The following is a 22,743-nucleotide window of genomic DNA, read 5'->3' as shown; positions in this document are numbered from 1 at the left end:
CTTTGGCATTTAGCTCATGCATAGTGATTGAAGCTGCACTTGACTTTGTGCACCTAAAGTCAGAAGATCAAAAACATCAAGGCTAAACAACACAGGGGCTAAACAACACAGGGACATGGAGAAGAAAAAAAGAGGGAGTTAGGGATAGAGACTTTACTTACTGAAAACAAAGGGAGGAAGCGCTGTCTGGGTTCAGAGGCTTTCTAAAAAGGGTTCTCTTCAGTGGAACAAGGTATAGAAACAAAAAAAAGAACAAAGTACTGCTTGACCCCCGTGTGCAGACTATCTAGGGAAGAAATACTGAGCCAATTCCGTCATCAGGTGAAAAACGCATTTTATTTCTGAGCGAGGAAACAGAAGATTACACATTTCGACGCTTTAATTACTTGGGGATAGAGAGAGAGAAACGCATTGAAGAGGTGGAACAGATAGGAAACAATGAGAGCAGAGTGTCCACGAGAGTGTGTGAGATGGACAGCAAGGAACGTAAGTCAGAGGTGCGAATGTGATGTTCCGTAAGGTCTGACTCACTCCACAGTCACATGACAACTGTGTGTGACACACACACACACACACACACACTGAAGCTGTCAGACTTTCTCACACTTCGTTCCATCAGAGGATGGACAGAGAGCTGGAGGGAGGGATGGAAGGAGGTGAAAACAGACTCTGCGGGACGGGGAAACGTGCACAGATTGACAGTACAATAACAAACACGAGAACAGGAATTAACTGGAAACTAAAGGGCTGCAAGAACAAATGTTTTAAAGTCACACTGCGATGGCAAACAAGAGAACCAGCATGGAGCAATGGGAGAGATTGAGAGAGACAGACAGCAGAAAGAAAGCGAGATAAAGTGGAGAGACATGGGGAGGGCAGAGATACAATGCGGGGTTGTAGTGGGTGGGTTGAACTGGGCTAGGCTTTTACAATAGGCCTCTGTTTTTGGCAAGCCCGCGCGTGTGTGTGTGTGTGTGTGTGTGTGTGTGTGTGTGTGTGTGTGTGTGTGTGTGTGTGTGTGTGTGTGTGTGTGTGTGTGTGTGTGTGTGTGTGTGTGTGTGTGGACAGTCCCGTGCCCTTCACAAACACTACCCTTGTGTTGCCTTTGCCCCCCATAACCTAGTGCCATCCCCTTTACCTCATCTCTCTCTCTCACACACACACACAGCTCGTCCACAAAGACCAACGCGCCCATTGAGCGCCAGCAAAAACACTGAGTGGAGGGCAATGGGGTCACAGGGCACAGATCACAAACAGTCCAGTTACTGCAGTAAACAGATGCTCACATAATGGACTGGATATGTCAGTGTTTTGTTCAGAACTACTCTGAGGCAGTGCATTCACACCTTTAAAGGATGGGACACACACACACACACACACACACACACACACGTTATTGTTCTTAACACATTACCTACCAACAACGGTTATACTCGTTGTTGGAAAAATACCCCGTTATCTGCCCAACAACGAGTATAACCGTTTAAAAGAAAAAAATATCTCTTTTTTTTTTGGTTTTTCTTTTTTTCAATTTATCCACACAGAACCAGAGATATCGTGATCCAAAGATTTCTAGCTCCATTCACTCCTTGGTTAACTTATTACTTTAAAATCCTGTATCTCGGCTCCTGTGTCCTTTTTTTTTTACCATGTTATTTTGGGTGAAACATGCTATTTTCAATTGGCTGCAATTATGGAACGGATTACCGCAATCGGATTATTTGTTTCCACGATTCTACGAGACTCCTGTGTGTGTGTAATGAGGAGATCACCGTGAGGACGGTTATCACGGAAAATATTATGTGACTACTTAAAAAATGTTTTTTTAACATTGAATGTAATGCTGGCAGTGGGGGAAGTAAAAAAAAAAAAAACCTCTGGCAGGGAATGTGTTAACAGATAGGACAACATGAACTAAATGACTGCTAGCCCCAATATCACGCCGAACCATCTTGGTTGATATTTGCAGGACATATATTGTGACCTTTGCTGCTGTCCAACAAAATGAAATACTAAAAGGCTATGTAAGCTCCTTTATCACCACCACAGATCATTATTCAAAGCAAAGTCCTACACACACACACACACACACACACACACACTACACAGCATGTGGTCACACACAGACTCACACGCAGCCTTTAGGAAAACCAAACATCATGCAAAGTCGGCCTGAACCTATCAGATTCCGTGAAGCAGGAAGTGACGAGAGTGAACGCACTCACACACCACTAGTGTTGAGTCGGCATTTATTAGACCTGAGGTGCCTATGGAAGGGGAAAACCTACGTTGTTGTGTGTGCGTCGTTGACGCATCTTCCTCTTTCATTCATTGATTTGGAGAAGCATGTCAGACGGGAATAGATAGTTTGCGATTGGTGGAAACCTTTGCGGGAATAGTAAACTGTAAGCACTCCTCCTTTTAAACCAGCAAATGGTTCCCTATACCGGGAACCGAATTATTCATTAATGGTGACATCTGAAAATTCTACACACATACAGAAATGCATGTACATGCATGCACAAACGCATGCTGTTTAGGCTCCACCTCTTTTGACCCCTCCCCCACCCCACCTCCCACTAACCACAGAGGATTGGCTCACTGACTGGAAACCTCCACCGGGATTATTCCTGTGCATGGGAGTCATTGTAGACTTCAACTTGTACTTTGTTGCATGACGGTGCCGCGGACCGATAATAGCAGATCTATAAGCTCACAACATGCCACGGATGCGACGCTTTGTGAGTTTACAGATCTGCTACAACGGAGCATAAATCAGGCACTAGGGTTCACGCGGTCAGACCCACCAGCTTATGACACCCAAACCAGCGACCGAGGGTCTGACTAACAAGTCAGCATGTCTGGGTTTTGCCAGAGAAAAACTATGGCAAACTGTGATCAATTGGTCAATTCATCCTCTGGTCAATTCATATGCTTGTATCACACATTATTTTCTTGTCTTCGGGGGAGAACGACTTTTCAATAGTTGTGCCTGAGATGTTGGGATATTTATCTAATCGTCTGGCTACTGCAGTACTACATTAGACTTAATTAATGGTATTTTTTGGACAAACCATTATTATGATTTTATTTTATCAGAAGACAAGAGGAAGCTTTTCTTGACGAGCAAATATAGAAACTGTGATAAAGGGGAAATATGAAGCGTGTTCATCGTTTAAATGAGCACAGATATTTTCACCAAGTGACTGTTGTTGACTTCAATGCTCATGCTGCAGACTTCTCCTTTCCTCTTTCTCTGTGTGGATCTAATGCACTCTTCTTGCAATCTGCCTGAACTCATCAACCCTCAACTCCCCCCTTCAAAGGCCATTGTTGTCATTGGCATAGAGATTGGTAAAGATAGATGCTGTGAATATTATGTAACTAACAGGACAATGCAGCGATAAGGTGTTTGAGGCTAAAGTCACTGTCACCGAGTGCCGTTATCACTCAAATAACAGTGTTACACAAAGTCACTGTACTGATACTTTACAACATGGCTCCCTTTATCATCAGCACTAATATCAAAAGTAACACTGCAGTCAGCCACTCAGACAGCAGAGAACAGAGTGCAAACAACAGTGGCAGGGGAGTGTTTTAAAAATGATAAAATAAACAATGCTGCGGGAATCTTGAAAAAATGAGAAAGACAGAAAGAAATAGATACTGTATGAAGAAGAAAAGGCTGGCCTGTAAGACTGTCACTATGACCACTGATGATGCACTGAATGGCAGGAAGTAAAGGGAAGACACAGGAAGTAGAACAGGACACAATGCTGTTGCATGCGCCCCGTCAGAACAACTTCTGGGCCCAAGTGTGTGTTTTGCCAATATGCGCAGTGCTGTGTCCCTGTTTTAACAGATCTGAGAAAAAATAACGACGAAAGTGTCATTCTACCACTCTCCTGGCAACGACATAGAGAAGAGGAAATCGTTATTTTATACATAAATATACATATATAAATCATAAATAATATGATATTAATAATGATAATAAATATATATACATATAATAAATATGTATATAAATACATATATTAGCCTAATTTGTATCTATGATTAAGCATTAAGACCCTTTTTAACGCTCAATGGTTCCTTTATGAAAAAGTAGGTTATTGTAAAAAGATTTACAGGTTCCGACATGTTTGTTTACAATGAAGAGTGGACGGCGCTTGGTGCCACATGGACCCGGAAGTGACGTCGGACTACAAAAAGACGTCAGTCTTAAAAAAAAAAACGAATTAACACGGAATTGTCTTGAATGAGGTAGGCAACGACGCACGCACACACACACACGCGCGCGCGCAGCAGCTGTATTCCGCTTCCGCGTTCTGAGAAAGCGGCATGGGTCAATCATTTCATCGTCATTTCATCGTCTATGGCGAGGAGCGACCTCCACTTTACATACTGCGGCAGGAGCGGGGCGGCAAAGTTGAGAAAGGTTAAACTTTCCGCCGCAGTGTGGCGAGAAACAGCGGCAGCCAACCAGAAGCGTGTGTTGGTCTGAAATAGATAGGTGCACAAGGTGTTTCAGACTTTTTGAATGCACCCATTTCGTGGAAAAACACAGCTGATGCGAATTCAGCGTTAAAGGAGACATCCGGACATTTTAAGTGTTATCTTTGATGTGTCGCTAATCACTCACCAACATTGAAAGGGTCGTTGAGTTATTCCCAGAGTCCCCTTCGTCCAGTCTAACGACCCCCTCCGTTGGCATAATGGGAGCCCGTGGAAGGCTGAAATTTGCCTAATATAACAGATGCAAAGTTATTTTTTTCTCTACTCCTGCTCATTGTTGAGTGTCATGATACTCAAACATGCAGTGAATGTCGCGAACGAGCGACCATTCGTGCAGAACGAGACGACGCAAGTTGCTTGTTTTTCCTAGACGCCAGGTTCTATGGAAGAAACAAGCAACCTGCGTCATCTCGTTCTGAGCGTGCGGTGGCTCGTTCGCGACATTCACTGCATGTTTGAGTAAAAAAATAACTTAGCATCTGTTATATTAGGCGAATTTTAGCCTTCCACGGGCTCCCATTATGCCAATGGAGGGGGTCGTTAGACTGGACGAAGGGGACTCTCTGGGAATAACTCAACGACCCTTTCAATGTTGGTGAATGATTAGCGACTTATCAAAGATAACACTTAAAATGTCCGGATGTCTCCTTTAAGATCCTGTCTGGGAAATGCAAAATAGCTACAACAGTATGGCTATATATTAGACACTCGATGGCTAGGTTGCCAGGAACACAGCACTCTAGCAAAAGGATACGTCCACATCCTCCTCTCTTCCCATTAATCCATCCATCCATCAGTCCCATGTGTCTGCACTGCCTCACTCCACCACACTCTCACTCCTTTTCATATCCCTTTCAATCCTCTATGGCAGTGGTTCTCAACCAGTGGTCCGGGGACCACCAGTGGTCCTTGTGGGGGTTCAAGGTGGTCCCCAGCTAAATGATGGAGAGTTGGTAAGGAAATGCACCCTTATAGATCTTTAACTCTTGAGAGCGTAAAATGAAACCAAATGGACCCTTACGGATCCATTTGGTTTCATTTTACACTCTCAAGAGTTAAATTAGTGTTAAACATCTGCATTACTTAATTTACAAGAAGTCTACACAATTAGAGAATGTAGAAGAATTGTTATTTTGATCAACGTTTGCCTGTTATTGTGTCTCCTAATGGTACCAACATCAATACAGCATGGAATTGTGGACAAAATCTCATTCAATGACGGCTAAATATTCAAAGTTTTGGGTCTGAGTCTAAAATCTCATCAAATGGTATAGTCTGTGGCTCAAATGCCGGATAAATAACGGACCTTAATATGAAAAAAGGTAGAAAAGCACTGCTTTATGGCTTGGGTAACCCATGGATGTACAGGAAATAAATGTAATTCATCAATAGAAGCCTCATCAAACATCAGATATCATATCTTTTAATAATAACACAGCCACGTCAACCAGGCCTATGCAAATCGGTGACCAGAAACTATCAAGAGAACCATGGCACACAACTTTCTCACTTATGCCTATATTTAGTGAACTACGCTATTGCTTTTGTCCAGTTTGAATGCAGCCCAGCCTCATTACAGGCGGTAATAACCTGTGTTTAGTGGATCCATTGTAGCAGGGTTAATGTCAGCCAAACACGCTATTAAGAATAGAGCCGCGAGGGCAGGGCTTCCTAGGATTGTGCAAGTGACAGGGTTAAGAGAAGTGTTTGTGTGTCAAACGGAGTATCACGACTTTAAAATAAAAAGGGAACATTTGAAAAAGAAAGCGTGAAGAGACAGATTTCTGGGAATTAACAAGTTAGCATGATACCGTCTGCTCCTTATTTGGCATGCTGAGAGAACATACAGTGCAGAGCCATGATCTCACAAGAGCCATAAAAATTCCTTCTGCTCTCTGGTGATGGAGTGGAGGTGGGAAGAAGAGAGGCCGGATCAGTGGAACAACAACAACGTAGCGGGGATAATTGGATCTGGCTAATTTTTCACATTCGTGTGTAGGAGTAGAAGAGAAGGAGAGAGAGAGAAAGGGAGAGAGGGACAGTGGTGGAAAAAGTACTCAAATTCTCTACTTAAGTAAAAGTACCAATACTGCAATATAAAAATACTCTGTTACAAGTAAAAGTCCAGAATTCAAAATGTACTTGAGTAAAAGTACAAAAGTATTGGCATCAAAATGTACTTAAAGAATCAAAAGTAAGAGTACTAAATATTTGAAAATAGCAGATCTACAAGCTCACAACGCGTCGCGATGCGACCCGTTGTGAGCTTGTCGATCGGCTATTTTCAAATAGCCTAGGTATAAAATAGGGTTAAAGTGGTTAATGTATGTTTTAAAATATCATAATTTATATCTGAAAAGTAACTACTGTAGTAACTAAAGTTTTCAAATAATTGTAGTGGAGTAAAAGTATAATATTTGCCTCCGAGATGTAGTGGAGTAGAAGTTAAAGTATTGGAAATTGGAAATACTCAAGTAAAGTACAAATACCGCAACATTTTACTTACGTACAGTACTTAAGTAAATGTACTTAGTTACTTTCCACCACTGGAGAGGGAGAGAGAGACAGCGAGATAGAGAAAAAAAGAGAGAGTGAGTGAGAGAGAGAGAGAGAGAGAGAAAGACAGGCGAAAAGAGAGCAGGTGGGAGCCATCTGTAGTGTGATCACTGGTGATTATTGGCCATGAGCATTGATTGGCAGGAAGGGAAAAGTGGTTACCATGTCGACAGACGTACAGATGTGCACCTGGCTGCGCTTCTAAAACTAGTCCCAAGTATTGAATGATGACGAACAGAAAGCAACACACTTTCATGCACTCAACATTGATGAATAAACCAAGCACAAAGCCACAGAAAACAACCATCATTTAGGGGACATTCATTTAGATGGTAACAGCTGCTAGCATAATGGAACATCATAACCCCAAAAAAAGACACAATAGATGAGCAATCTATGTCTCTGGACAGAATACAAGCATCTTTTCCCCAGATATCTTGCATTGTCTGGTTGGACTTATGCACAGGCTTAAGTTAGAAGGCATTTTGTTAAATAACAAGAAATTAAAAAGTTATGAAATGTCCAACCTTGGCCAATGAGGAAAAGGTAAAGAGGCAAAAATACACTAATAGTTGACGCACATGGGGGGTGGGGCTAAGCGACACCAATTTGATTATTGTATATTGTGTGCGCAAGTGAAAATGTAAGTGTGTGCAAGTGAAAAAGTTAGACAGCTAGTTACCACCCATGCTACCAGCCATGCTGGAGAACAGTCAACAGTCTCAGTCTCAACAGTAAAACGTTGCAAACTGGCCTGGTTTGGTCATGATGTCACAAGACATACGTCCTTGTCAAAGACCATCCTACAGGCAGGTCCAGCGTCACGTGAGGGGCGACACCCCCTCAACCGGACCATCTCGCCCCCTAAGTGAAGACTGCCAGTTAAGAAAACAAAAAACCTTCTGGTACTTTTTTAATTAATAGCGTTTCGGCGTCAAGCCTTCCTCAGCGTGTTAAGAAAGTGGTCAGTGGTGATGTGTGTGCCATGAGGGACTGATAGACAGACAGACAGACATGACAAGGACTTCAGCTGCTGTCTGTAAAAATAAATAAATAAATCGGCCGTGCGCCCCCTCCCACCCCCCCCCCTACTTACGCAAAGATCTTGCCCCGTGGCTGGAGGAAAGGACACGGGTCACCAAAACCCATCAGGATGTCACAAGACCCGCAGTGGCAGTGCCTCATGTGTATTTTACTTTGCTAAAGGATTTGGTGTAGAGTGAAAAAATGGTGTTGGCCAAGTATATAGAACACTGGTGTCTGTTCAATAACAGGGGTCTCTCCATCTCTTTAGTAAACAGATCAGGATACCAATTTTATCCAGTCAAGGGAGCACTCAAGACAGGATACAGAATAAACAATAAAACAAACAAATGAGCAGACAACATTGGAACACAAGCTGATGCATGATCTGAGTGGGGTTCTTCTCTCTCCTGATTGGACGAAATGTGTAACTGACCTGAAATTACTTTTTTTTTTTTGTTTACCAACGAGCTGGAGAGGCAGGAAGACCCCCGTTACTGAACAAGCACTTGATAGCAATGATTAATATTAGAGAATTTGAGCTTTAAATGTTTAACAAAATTGTTTTTTCAATCACTTACAGCATTGGTTCTCAAAGTGGGGTCCGGGGACCCCCAGGGGTCCTTGAGGGAGTTCCAGGGGGTCCCCAGATAAATGATGGATAGTTAGGAACCAAACGGACCCTTATAGGTCTGTAACTCTGAGAGTGTACAAATGGAACGAAATGGACCCTAACGGGTCCATTTGGTTCCATTTGTACACTCTCAGAGTTAAATTAAGATTTGATTTTCACAAAATAAATTGTGGTCCCAGAGATATAAATGCCATTAAATGGGGGTCTGTAGCCCTAATGCATGTCAAACTGGGGGTCCTTGAAATTTGAATGGTTGAGAATCACTGCTAGAGCCGTAAAAATCTTCTCTTATGGGGGTCCCTGGTATATCTTTTCAAATGGGGGTCCGCGGGCTAATAAGTGTCAATTTGGGGGTCCTTGACATGAAAAGGTTTGAGAACCACTGACTTAGAGCAGCTCTAAGGTGAAACTATGGCGGCTGACCTCCAAACATTCTGTTCCTGTTAGAACGGGGCCTACTCTCCCAGATTCCAGCCCAGTACGTTCTGCATTCCTTCTCTCTCTCTCTCTCTCACACACACACACACAGACAGGTAAAGTGGGTCAAACTAATTAAACACTCAAAGTCCTATATAAGCTACTTCATAGTATGCCGAATCGCGAAAATGAGCTGGTAGAAAAATCTACCAGCTCACTCTATTTGACCTTTCACCTACAATTGCATGCCCAAAATAGAGATGGCTGGGTTAAAGTGTTTAACACAGGGGTCTTCAACCTTTTCAGGCCAAGGACCCCCTAGCTGAGAGAGAGATGAAGCAGGGACCCCCTCTACTGGGGGTCGGCTATTTTTGGCTAAAGTTCTCCTCAGAAAAGGGATGCTAGGGTTCAAGTGGTTAAGGTAAAAAAAAAAAAAATCATATCACACAAGGATTTGGCGGACCCCATGTAGTAACTCTGAGGACCCCCTAGGGGTCCCGGACCCCCTGTTGAAGACCCCTGGTTTAACAGATGTCACATAAACAAACACATGCAGTACATGATGTACAACACACACGCTCACAAATATGCACGCGCACACACACACACACACACACACACACACACACACACGTGTACCTGCTGTCTCCTGGAGGCTCTTACTTCCTCTACCTCTGCTCTTTGTTGAACGTGTCACGGGAGCTGATGGAACGATGCATCTGTCGGGGAAAGACACACACACACACACACACACACACACGTGAAGTTCACAGGTGTGTTTTTCCATTGAATGGGTGTATTTATGCTGGGGCTGTTTGAGAGGGTGTGGTGTGTGAAGAGTGGCTGAATGCAGCGAACTGGGATAGAACCAAAGAGAAGGAGAGGGAGAGAGCAAAGTAGAACAGCGATTCTCCAAAAAAGTGGGGTCCGGGGACCCCCAGGGGTCCTTGGGGGGGGATCCAGGGAATCTCCACAGCAACAGTTTTAACCACACTGACCCTATTTTATCCTTCGGCTAGTCGAAAATACTGTAGCAGATCTACAAGCTCACAACGAGTCGCTTGTAGATCTGCTATTTTTGATCAATTTTGATTTTTTTTTTTTAATCTAACAAATTTGTTACACAAATCTGCTCTTACGGGGGGTCCCAGAGACAAAATCTTTTCAGATGGGGTCCAGCAGCCAAAAACATATGCGCTTGTACATTTGGGGGTCCTTGACTTCAAAACGTTTGAGAACCACTGGAGTACAATGACCTGGGCAGGGACGTGCACAGATAGACTCTTGGTGGTTGCTAGAGCACCTGCCCTTTGCCCTCTTGACCAGAAGTGCCCTTTTGAAAAAAAGGGCACTTTTTTAGCCGCATGCTGAAAGCTGGCGGCTCTACAGACAGACTAAGACCTAGTCCAACACCCAAGCGACACCTGAGTGACACCTAAGTGTCATTGGCTGTCCTGGCTGTCCTTCACTCCTTTAAGCCAATGGCGACACGAATGGGGAGACGCGCGCGCGCCCCCCCCCCTCCCCCTCCCGCAGTAACCGTGCAACTTTTACTGCAGTCTCAGGCAGAAGGGTTAGCCTAAATGCTAGCGTGCTTCATTAGACCTAGTTTGGCTATTAAGTTATTATTTGGCCATGTTCACCTCTGACTTCAATCTTAGCTATTGTTGGGAAGACCCGTGTGGTGTCACAAAATGTTGCCACCACTTATATAAAAAACATTAGAGCGTTTAGCGTCGCAGATTCTGTGACGCTAAATGTTGCCAGGTTTGGCGAGAGAAACAAGCAATCCAAAAAACAAGTAATCAGGTCTATAAAAAGATTGGGGCAAAAAAAGCCTGCCGCATGCGGCTTTATTATGACTTTGGTCATTTCTTGTTTTTAGTTTACAGCAGGGGTCTTCAACAGGGGGTCCGGGACCCCTAGGGGGTCCTCAGAGTTACTACAGGGGGTCCGCCAAATCTTAATGTGATATGATTTTTCTTTTTACCATAACCACTCGAAACCTAGCATCCCTTTTCTGAGGAGAACTTTAGGCAAAAATAGCAGATCTACAAGCCCACAACGCCTCGCGCTGCGAGGCGTTGTGGGCTTGTAGATCTGCTATTTTTGGCAAAGAGGTATAGGTGTAGAGGGAAAAAAAGAGCAGACCAAGTAAACAAAAAAAAGTACTTGAGCACCTGGCCCTCAAAATGTCTGTGCACGCCACTGATAACCATTGCACTGGGCATACTGACATTGAAGACGCCCTTGAGCGGAACGCATCCAGGATTCCAGCTTTTCATTATTATCCATTTAACTTGTATCTAACCAGGTTAGCTCCACTGAGAGATCAACAACACAGTGCAGCAGCTCAGTGCTGGATGAGGTACGGTACAGGAAGACGGTGTTAAAAAGGAAGACGTGGACCTCTATTGATCCCACTAGGGCTGTCACGATTATGACATTTTACGTGATGATTAATTGTCACTGGAACGTATGAATACAAACATTCTGTTTGGCTTTTAGACTTATTGCACAGGTCCAGATATGACAAATAACCTTAATAGCCAAAGATATGACTGACATATTTAATACAATTATACTTTGTAGATCTGTTATTTAAAGGTAGGGTAAGTGATTTTTGGTTAATGTTGAGGAGTTAGCCTCAATGATCTAAAGGACTGTATATTTCTAGGTGCTGGCTGATATGTAACCGCTGTGGAGTGTTCCACAGGCCCGGGAGATTCCCTTAATCACCTAAGTGGTTATGGTGAATAGGCCTAGTTTCTAAGTATATTATGAGTATTTATGACTCTTTCTGTTATTATAGATTATTACTACTTATCACTATGAAAGCCGTCGAACTCCAACCTTCTCAACTGTGTCCTTAGTATTTATGGGTAGGATACGATGTCATGCGGTCGTAAGGCTACGTCATACTGGCGTTGTGTCCATATTCGGGATGACCGTCTCATCGCCATCGTCGTCTTGGTAACAGTTAAAATAAGTGTTAAATAGCTCTATATTCTAAAGAGTGTTTGTAGTAAAAGGAGTGTCCTTGTCTCTCCGGCTCTTTATAAAACAGAAAATGCATTTTCGTTTCAGTTTCAGTTTCATTTCCAATTTTATCCAATCAGGATAGAGAACTCAATCAGGATATAGATTAAACAAGTGAAATTGGAAGTGATGACACTAAGAAATGAGCAGACAAAATTGGAACTGGAACACTATAAAAATGGGTACTTTCTCCTGATTGGCTGAGATTTTGACACCTACCGAAAAATGTATTTTCTGTTTATCAAAGAGCTGGAGAGACAGGGAGACTCCTGTTACTGAACAAACACTCTATAGCAATGATTACTATCAGAATATAGTGTTTTAACCTTTTAACAAAATACTTTTTGTTTTAACCAAAAAATATCACTTACCCTACCTTTAATTTTTTAATGTTTGAAAATGTATGAACCTTTTTCAACATGGAAACGACTATGCAAAATAATGGCTATTATCTCAAATAATTGAAAGTAGGCGATTATGTAATAATTGTGACAGGCCTAGAGCCCACGGGGGAAATTCAGTTTCACCCAGCAGTTATTCAGGGTTCTTCAGCCCTGTGTACCTCATGGGACAAATGGTTGGTTTTCTAGCCAACTGATAAGTTAATTGCATTCAGCTGTGGTCCTCGTCATTCTAGTCATCTAATCTGGGATCTGGGATGCTAGTTGTCTAATCAGAGATCTGGGATGTTAATCGTCTAACAAGCCAATTTCTTAATTAAATGAATCCTATTGATGATTAATTTAGAGGAGCACAAACGTATTTATGTCCTGTTTACTCCGGATGATAAGACTGTTTATGACATTTACAAACAAAGCAACAGTTTTTCTTGCAGTTATGCTATAATTGCATACATGGGAGAAGGTGATCCTAGAATGAACTTGACCGCAAGTGCCCAATCAAAACTACCAAAACTGTACAGGGGCAGAGGAGGTGCTTGCTGTTCCATCAGTACATACTATATGGGGACAAGGCAGCTACTCAAATCATAAAGGCCTTGATAGTATATAGGTACAATTGTAAATAAAAACAGTGATATTAGCCTAGAGTAAAAAAGAAAATCTTCAATATTTGCAATAGGATAATAGCGCCGATAGGCCTACTGTACATGTACGCTGAACGCAGCATGCCACTGCCATTAAACTGTGCACACAGTTCGCACATTTTTATATTACGCCTACAGATTTTGTCCAAACATCACACAAAATCGGTACACATTACATTACATTACATTAGTCATTTAGCAGACACTTTTATCCAAAGCGACTTACAATAAGTGCATTCAACATAGGTAGGGAACGAAACTACTAATCACCAGAAGTCCTAAGTGCATTTTCTGCAAAAACAAGCAACCAAGAGTATACCTAGCCCTAAGGTAAAAGTGCAATATATCAGCTACCTACTTTCTTAGATGAGACAAAATAGCAAAATCAAATGAGCAAAAGCTAAAACAAATAAGTGTATCGACTAAACAAGATCCAATAAAACAATACCTCTATAGTCATGTGATCAAGACGGATCCGTCTGATTTTTCATATTTCTTAGATTGGCTAAGATTGGCATCTTAAGTTTATATGTCTGTGCAATGACTGTTGAGTCAATAACTCAACATTAATCCCTCAACTTCTACAAATTCCACTCACCTCTATAAATGACTACATTCCGAACATTGCTGGCCCACAATGACCTACCTGACCTGGCGGAGACCTGTGCTCCGAGGAGCACTTTTCTAATTTGAGACTGAAATCAGCATCTGCACAATGCTGATTGTACAGTTTAACCCTTTAAGACCTGGAACGCATCTGTGTCACTTTTTCATTTGAGCTAAAAAGCATTATTTTACTAGCCTGGTAAACGCTCCCTCCGGAAATCTCATTTCCATTTGATTTCAGGAGTGAAATCAAATGGAAATGAGATTTCCGGAGGGAGGGTTTACCAGGCTATTATTTTACACTAAATCAAATGGAAATGAGATTTCCGGAGGGAGGGTTTACCAGGCTATTATTTTACACTTTGGCTATTCAAAAATAGCAGATATACAAGCTCATAGCGCGGCACCGAGTGCCGCGCAACGAGCTTGTAGATCTGCTATTTTTGAAAAATTGTGATTTTTTTTTTGCAAATCTTTGAATATATATTGTTTTAAAGCGAACATTTTTAACTCAAATCTTTGCTTCTGGGGGTCCCTGCCTCCCTGGAACAAAATATTTTGAGATGGGGGTTGGCGGCCAAATACATATAATTTTGGGGGTCCTTGACATGAAAAGGTCTGAGCACCACTGATATAGAAACATACGTTTTTCAGAAAACAGTTGGGATTTAGAAGACATTTTGTAGAATTGGAACCTCAGGCCTTAAATGGGTTAAACATTTTAGAGTGAATTAGGAATGGAAATTGGAAAACAAATTGTACTTTCGCTTCATGACATGCTGACATGATATCGATATGACAAAGAGTTTCACCGTCTAGTATGTGGCTGTGTTCCGTGAGCTGCATGCATGCAGGAAAAACAATACCAGGCGTGTATTTTTAGAGAAGCCGCGCACGCCGCTTCTGGGACGCGTCTGGAACACGTCTGGTGGAAATCACGAGCGTCTAGCGTGGCCGTGTGGATCAGGTGCGACCGCGGCATCGCGCGCCGAAAACACAACGCTACTGTGCCCTGTGGAACTGAGGCGTAATCAGAGATATGGGATGCTAGAGATCTGATATCTAAAGTGAGTGACACCCACAGCGACAACACTATGATCTGGTACCACCCAATTTTTTTAGAACAAACATGGGCAAGTTCTCATTCTACTGCTCTGCCACCAACATGTGGAATGCCCTGGTTTCTTCCAAGATTGGCCTGAAAAAACATCCATCAAGAGACGATCAGATGTAATTTTCCCATCTCTTTTTGTTGATTTATTATCGTGTTAATTTTGTATGCAATATTGATGAATTGAATACATGGGACCACAATGGAAACCGGGGACTTTTTTGTGTTATCCTTTTAGCTTTAATGTCTTACTGTACCACGTGCAGTTTACATGTCTGACTAATAAAGTACTCAAACAATCAAAATAGTCCTCTAATCAGGGAATAAACCCTGGCAAAACAGTTGCGTGCATTAGCACAAGATGAGGATAAAGGAAACATTCAGTCTAAATGTCCAGTTTGCTAATTCATAATCTGAGTTCCCAGAAGTTTTCGCCAGCTCTGGCGAGGAACTTCTGGGCCAGAGCCCTGGTATTTGTGGGCGGGATGTACCTTACGCTCTGAATCTGAGCGGACACGCCTCTTACCGGTCTGAGAGCTGTGCAACTCGTCTAAAAAGTCCGACGAGAGGCAAACAGCAGTACACAACAATGGCGGCCGAAATTTCTCAAGGGGAAATTGCTTCCCGTCGATCCTATTTAGATGCAACACCCACTGCATGTGGATCCCGCCCCCTTTTCTTCATTGGCTGTTGATTTGAATCACAACCCAGTGGCCGCGCCCCTGCTGTCCAAGCTCCGACGCTAACCCTCCCAGACTAGCTAATTCACAACTACTGTGCCAGATAATCACCAAGAGAGTAAAAAAGAAAAAACGTTTCCGACTTCACTGTAGCCTATAGTAGCCTTTTCTTAAATTATATTTGTATTAGGCTGTCCTGAAAGTTTATAATATTTAGAGAAATTTAAAGTTTCAAATACAAAAGTAGTGGTAGTAGCCTAGTTGCGAATTACTGGACATTTAGACTGAATGTTTCCTTGATCCTCATCTTGCGCTAATGCACGCAACTGTTTTGCCAGGTTTTATTTGTGTTGTTTCTCATAAGCGTGCATCCGTTGTCTGTCAACAACACAGTAGTCTGTGGCTTGAATTCAGTGCGCTGACTCTCTCCCCACCCGCCCCCGCCCCCTATGTTCCCCCGGTTCTATGTTCCCCCACTAAGGTTAGGGTTAGGAAATCGGGGAACATAGAACCCGGGGAACATAGACACGCTCCCGTATCAGGGCACTTGGAGGACCCTGGTTGAAGAGCACTGTTATAGCAGGCAGGGCTGACCCTCCATCACTGGAAACACATTGACACTTCCTCGTCTGGGTCAGCCAAAGGCTGGTGTCTCTCTGGAGAAATTCCAACTCATCGGTCTCAATGAAAGAGAAATGTATGGCAGCCTAGTATAGTAACAGATTGCCTTTTAACTGCATGGTCACAGGATCAAGTCCCACCACAGTGTTTTAAACATACATGTAGGCATCACAACGTCCAAAGCAAGTTCAAATCAACTTTTTCTGTACCCCCTTGATCATTTTGATGTCCAACCACAGTCAATCAATTGACTCACTTATAGAACTGTGGATTTATCTATCTAGCAAAAACAACATCAACCTACGTACGTGTCTGCATATGAGTCGCCCTAAAGACATATCTGTCATCTCATCTTCAAACGGTTGCCTTTCAACCACAGATACTGAGATGTAATATGATAGACTGTGGTAAATAAACATACTATAGGCAAAACGTACACACACACACACATGCACATTCACTGTCAGCATATACACAAACAGACCACGCAACAGGCCATGCTTGGAGCGAAGAGCCCGATGAGTTCCTGTGTTTTCCCCAGTGGTAAAGACAGCCTAGCTTGTTTACCAGGGTGTTACCCCGAGACAGAGGAATAACAACTTTGGGAATGTGTGCGAGTGATATGCTATATAGTTAGTATATTGACAGTGTCAGACGTTACACTTGCAAATTCAGAGTGTTGCGCACACATACACATTTTCCAGTCTGGGTTTCCCCAGAAATTGGTTATGGAAATAATATCACACACACACACACACACACACACACACACACACACACACACACACAGTAAAACCACGAGTGCCGTGGGTTGAGCGGTTCCAGGAAGCGTGTGGTTGTTTGACACTATGATACAATCTTCAGACTGAGAGAGTCAATGTTTAACTCGGTGACTGGAGTCAGCTCACAGCAACACATGACCCACAGCATCCATGTGTGTGTGTGTGCGTGTGCGTGTGCGTGTGCGTGTGCGTGTGCGTGTGCGTGTGCGTGTGTGTGTGTGTGTGTGTGCGTGTGTGTGCGTGTGTGTGTGTGCGTGTGCGTGTGCATGTGTGACACTATGATGCTCTTGGAATCCTGCATGTCTATTGGCCTTTCAGGGATTGTGTTTTAGAGCACTGTTTCCCAAACAGGGACCCATGTCTGAGTCTCTGAGCAATTTGTATGGGTCACAAGTAATATCCCCTACATAAAAAGTAAAAAAAAGGATGTTATTTCAAAAGGTTTTAAGAAGTGTAACGGCAAAAATCACAACTTTATCAATTAAAGACAACTGAATCAATTAAATTTCAATAAATAAATAAAAAAAAACAAATAATTTCCATAAATAAAATAAATAAATAAGAAGTAATAAAGAAGTAGCAAAAATCTACAGTACAAGCTTTTACATCTGCTATGTTCACTAGCTTGGGTCCCGGGCAAACGTTTAATATCTTTTGGGTGGGTGGAGGAAATCCATGCCTCTGCTTTTGATGTCATTCATTTTGATCGCCATGACGATATGTTTTATACGTTTTATTCCCGGCTTCTGGCCAGTGGGGAGCTGAACTGAGACAAATAGCAGCATGTAGCTTGTGCATTAGTTGTCCCGGTGAAACTCCTCACTGTCAGGTCAAAAGAATCGGGCCAGCGAAGCCATGAGGCTCTTCTACACCTTTCCTAACGAAGCGGGCAACACTGAGAAGGGACTAACAGACGGTACAAGGGGAATTTGGGTAATTGACCCTTTCTCAAGTCCCACCCGTGATCCTGCCCCTCTTCTGCACCCATTGGTTTATGTTGCTTAGTTAGACAAAAAACCTCCTCTCTCTCCATCCACTACCATTGAAAAGAAACGTGTTTTTCAGTTGCCTTGTAGTGATATTTAATGTATTTGATTCTTATTAACTTGGTCTTAGTAATAAGGAATATATCGGGTGCAGTATAATGACTGGGTATAACACGTTTTTTCCCCTCCAAAACCTGGATATTTTTCTCATGTTTAGCAAACTCAGCACAAACAACTACTGCTATGCGGAACGAGCTTGTTGGTTGGCCAGTCAGGGAGTCACAGGGACCAATCAGAAGGCTGACCATTGACATAACGGCTAAACTGGGAGACACAACGGTAAAACTAAAAGATCATATCGCAAGGATCTCAGGATCCACATGGGAACTAGTTAGAGGGGAAAAGGGACCCATTTGAACTCCCGCAGACCCCACATGAGATCCCAGTTGGTGCTTCATAATAAACAGCTGGTTGGGGAGCTGGAATCAGGATATAGTCCTTGAGTATTGCTGAACAGCAGAGTTGCTGACGTCAGTATATCTGAAAGAGCCAACTAAAGTGCTGTGTTGACCTTCAAGGTCAACAGCAATATTATTTTATATACCAAGACGCTTTTTGGAAACCTAACCCTGAATACTAACCCAACACAGCTATAAGTATTGATCGAGCAAGTCGACCACACACACACACACACACACACACACACACACACACACACACACACACACACACACACACACACACACACACACACACACACACACACACACACACACACACACACACACACACACACACACACACACACACACACACACACACACCAATTGGCCACTCAACTCTGGGAGCATACCACAACAGCCTGTGCGGGGTGTGCTAAAATAACACTGAATTGCACCGAGTATCAGTGCTAGAAAAACAGCGCTAGCTGGACCTGGACAATGCACAATGCAGTGGTTAGTGACGCAGGTCAGATGAAGCCGATGTAGCTGCTTGCGTAGACTGTTTTTTTTCCTAACATATAAGAGGAGATTCAGATGAGTCATTATATATGTGGGAGGCAGGCCTCTAGCAGCCCACTCATCCAGTCTTGGGAGGAGCCTCACGGCAAAAACATTATCGGGGTGGGGTGCGGTGGGGGGGAGGGGGCAGAAGCGGGGGGAGGTGGCCCATTAAGGCCTGAGGCCGATTTTACAAATGTAGTATAAATCCAGTTTGTAGTTTGTAGTATAAAAACAGTTTTCCGAAAATACTTATGCTTCTATATCAGTGGTGCTCAAACTTTTTCATGTCCATGATCTCCAAAATGATATGCATTTGGCCGCAGATCCCCCCCCCCCCCCCCCCATCTTAAAATATGTTGTTCCAGGGACCCCCAGAAGCAAAGATTTGAGTAACAAATGTTCGCTTAAACATATATATATTCAAAGATTTGCACACATTTTCACGATTTTCTCAAAAATAGCAGATCTACAAGGTCGTAGCTTGTATATCTGCTATTTTTGAATAGCCAAAGAAATGACACAGATGCGTTCCAGGTCTTAATGGGTAAATAATACAGACTATGAATCATATTGTGGGACACTGGCACATGCTCACACAATGTTTACATTAGATGCTATCAGCCGGGAAGAGTTAAGAGGCACAAGTCACTTTACTGCTCCTGCATGCTTTTGCACGCTCAGAATATATTTACACTAGATGTTACATTAGATGTCACATTACGTTGCCGTCGGGTGGAAACCTTGTATGTCCAAAACCATTCCTTTTATAAAAAAAAAGACAGTGTCACAACAAGGTGACACTATGATCTACACGGAGCTTGTAGATCAGCTACTTTTGTGTGACACCATGTATGATGGTAGTAGTAGGGCATTAATAAAAACATAAAAAGTTGAAATATGGAGATACAAGGTTTCTGCCCGACAGCAACGATTACGCGCCACATGCGTTTACATTCTTAAGACAGACAACGCAGGAGACAGAACTTAAGGCAAAGCACCAAACCTTTTAGGCACCTTAAGCGCTAAGAGTCTAGACTGTTTCCCCCCTCTAAACTGCATGTACGTTGCCATTGCAGTTGCTGACACTGTTGTTGCGTGTACACTGTATACGTTGTGTATACATAGAGTACAGAAGTCCTGGCGTCACTCGTTCATCCCCAGGTTCGTAAAGTCATTTCGCTATGGAGAATAACATTGTGACATCATAGAATCGTCTCATATAAGAATTGTGGTCCAAAAATAAACAAACTGTCTCGGCGATATTGTCAGGGAGGAGGTTCTGTTTATGATAGTCAGTCACTTATATTTGGTACAGTCTGTTTCTGGCGAAAGTTTAACTAATTCGGCGGAAGTAACATTAGCGTTTTCTCACGCTAATGTTGGATATGAAGCAGTTGATGCTTCATATCCATAAGAGTCAAACCGCCGGGGTCATTTGTTTATTTTTGGAACACAGTTCTTATTTGACACGATATTAAACACGTCTATGGGGATTCAGAATAGGGGTGGAAAACCACGAACCAGGTAGATAAACCTAGGATGTGTAAATAACGTCAGACTTCGGTGCTCTATAGTTTACACAGTATAGGTGGATTTATTTTATGCTCGTTAGTATTAGTCTACGGTCTTTTTTGCTTTGGTTTTCTTTTCGAACCTTGAACCTTGATGTGTATACCTTTTTTGTGATATTTTGGGGGATTTTCTGCCTTTATTGACACTATACAGAGAAGAGTTACAGGAAACAGGGAGAGAGGGTGGGAGTGAAATGTTCTGACAGCAAAAGCACAATTCTTCAGTTCATGTTTTTAATTTAGTTTACGTTTTCTCCATAGTTTATTGTCTGCAAAGTTGCAATGTGATCGTATGTATTTCTGTTCATATTGTTCATCATTGGTGTTATGTATTATCGTTATGCATTTTACACTACACTCGTCTCTTTCTTGAAATCGGCTGTCATGATATCGTTGTGGTTTTCACACCACACGATTGATCGCCGACAAGGGATCACACACTGCAAGATTTCACCAGGATGCGATCCAGACCGATACTTTTTATTCTGTTTTTTATTCCAATCGATATTCCATTCCATTATCGCGTCACTGACGTCTGTCTGTTCACAAAAGCGTGCAAGGTTCGTGTAATGTGCGCGAGAGCGAGACAAAACGCTAATGATTTTCATTAAATAATTATGTCTTTCTCTCTCTCTCTCTCTCTCTCTCTTCACGAGTGTGCGCACGCAAACACACACGTTTTCATAATAACAGTTCAGAATCAGCAGAAGCGGTTTTATCAACATATTCAAGTGAGATGCGTTGGTTTTATAGACTATATTTAACAGCAATATTAATATAGCTACTAATATGTATGACACCTGAATTTGCCCACGGAATAAAGGTCTATAGCCTATATTGATATCCATCCAATATCTTGCAGTGTGTAGTAGCCTGTACCTTAACTGCTGTGCTGCAGTCTGGCGGCTGAATTTCCCCCGCCGGATCAATAAAGGGCCGATCTAATGTGACACAGCTCTGTTCACACAGTTCTTTATGTCACATTTGTTGTTTATTGTCACATTTGTCCCATGCCAGTAATGCCCCTTACATTGAAATGAGATTTTCTCATCTTTTGACCGCCCTCCCCCTAAAGACAAAACTGTATTAGTACTCTTATCATTACACAAACAACACAGTGAGAGTCTGCTTAGGTACTGACCATCCCTCCCTCCCTTCCACACTCCCGCTCTCTCTCTCTCTCTCTCACTCTCTCCAAACACACACAGGCACACACCCTTCCTCTCCTCCACCCATCTCTTTGCAGAGGAATGTGAAGAATGCTAGATCCTGAAATTACTGAGGGATTCATCAGCAGGCCAGCCCAAGTATTCAGCTCTTTGACTCTTTCCATCATAGACCATTATAGCGCACACACACACAAAATAATTACCTTTTCAAAAAGAGGACAGTCTAAAACAGCGATTCCCTGGTCTAACTAGTCCACAGAGGAAAATACAATACAATTAGGGTTGGGAACTGCTATAATAATAATAATACAATCTTTATCCCTCATTCTGATGTTCTGAACTGAAGTCAGACTGGCACTCACAAATACTCCAATGTAAGGACACGCCCACACCCTTTGACTTGTTGTCCGGCCCCCTACCTTCCACTGAGGAAGGTCATGAGTGTGAGTCATGTGAGAACAACTGTCATTGGTCCCCAAACCCATCCCCATAAACAGCTCACACTCTAACTAGGCCACACAGTCACATTAACCACTTAAGCAATACTTTGGCTTCAGAAAATACCACTACTAACAACAACAACAATAATAATGATAATAATAATAATGCAGATCAGAAACGTCTTTTCCAGAAAAAGGACTGAAACGGAGGGGTATAGAGGTATGCTCGAATGCATAAACTGAGTGGAATTTTCAGGGAACAACCTCAAAGACCTCAGAGTCTTATATTAGCTTGTTGAAAAGTAGGCTCGTTGCAAGAGACGGTCCTAGAGAGCCTACAAGGCTGCAGATATAACTTCACCCCCTGAGGGACAGAGATCCTGTCCTAATACTAAACCATTGTCTTTTAGCTTGGTCACAACAAGCGATGACACAGCCCTGAGGCATGGCCCGATGGCACTGATGGCTTAGTGTGTGCGTGTGTGTGCGTGTGTGTGTGTGTGTCTGTGTGTTTGTGTGTTAAGGAGTTGTTGTCAATGGC

The 22,743-nt window shown here is 42.7% G+C and overlaps 1 protein-coding gene across 5 annotated transcripts in view; it reads right to left on the bottom strand.

The window, feature by feature from the left end:
- The window catches only part of pik3cb (phosphatidylinositol-4,5-bisphosphate 3-kinase, catalytic subunit beta), a 120,672-nt gene that overhangs the window by 84,385 nt on the left and 13,544 nt on the right, over nucleotides 1-22,743 (bottom strand). For 3 of the 5 annotated variants that reach the window (XR_014601373.1, XM_084065442.1, XM_084065445.1), the window contains exon 2: nucleotides 9,788-9,867. The exons of 1 other annotated variant lie outside the window; for it this stretch is intronic. The gene's annotated coding sequence lies outside the window, so the exon portion shown is untranslated. Of the gene's footprint in view, nucleotides 1-4,408; nucleotides 4,491-9,787; nucleotides 9,868-22,743 lie in introns of those variants that run through there. One more of the 5 variants, XM_084065444.1, reaches the window with a different exon arrangement.

Source organism: Gymnoscopelus microlampas (assembly GCF_963454915.1).
Source record: "Gymnoscopelus microlampas genome assembly, chromosome: 8".
Taxonomy (NCBI): domain Eukaryota; kingdom Metazoa; phylum Chordata; class Actinopteri; order Myctophiformes; family Myctophidae; genus Gymnoscopelus; species Gymnoscopelus microlampas.
Note: the sequence above shows the minus strand (reverse complement) of the source record. Positions and strands in the feature narration are given on the sequence as shown.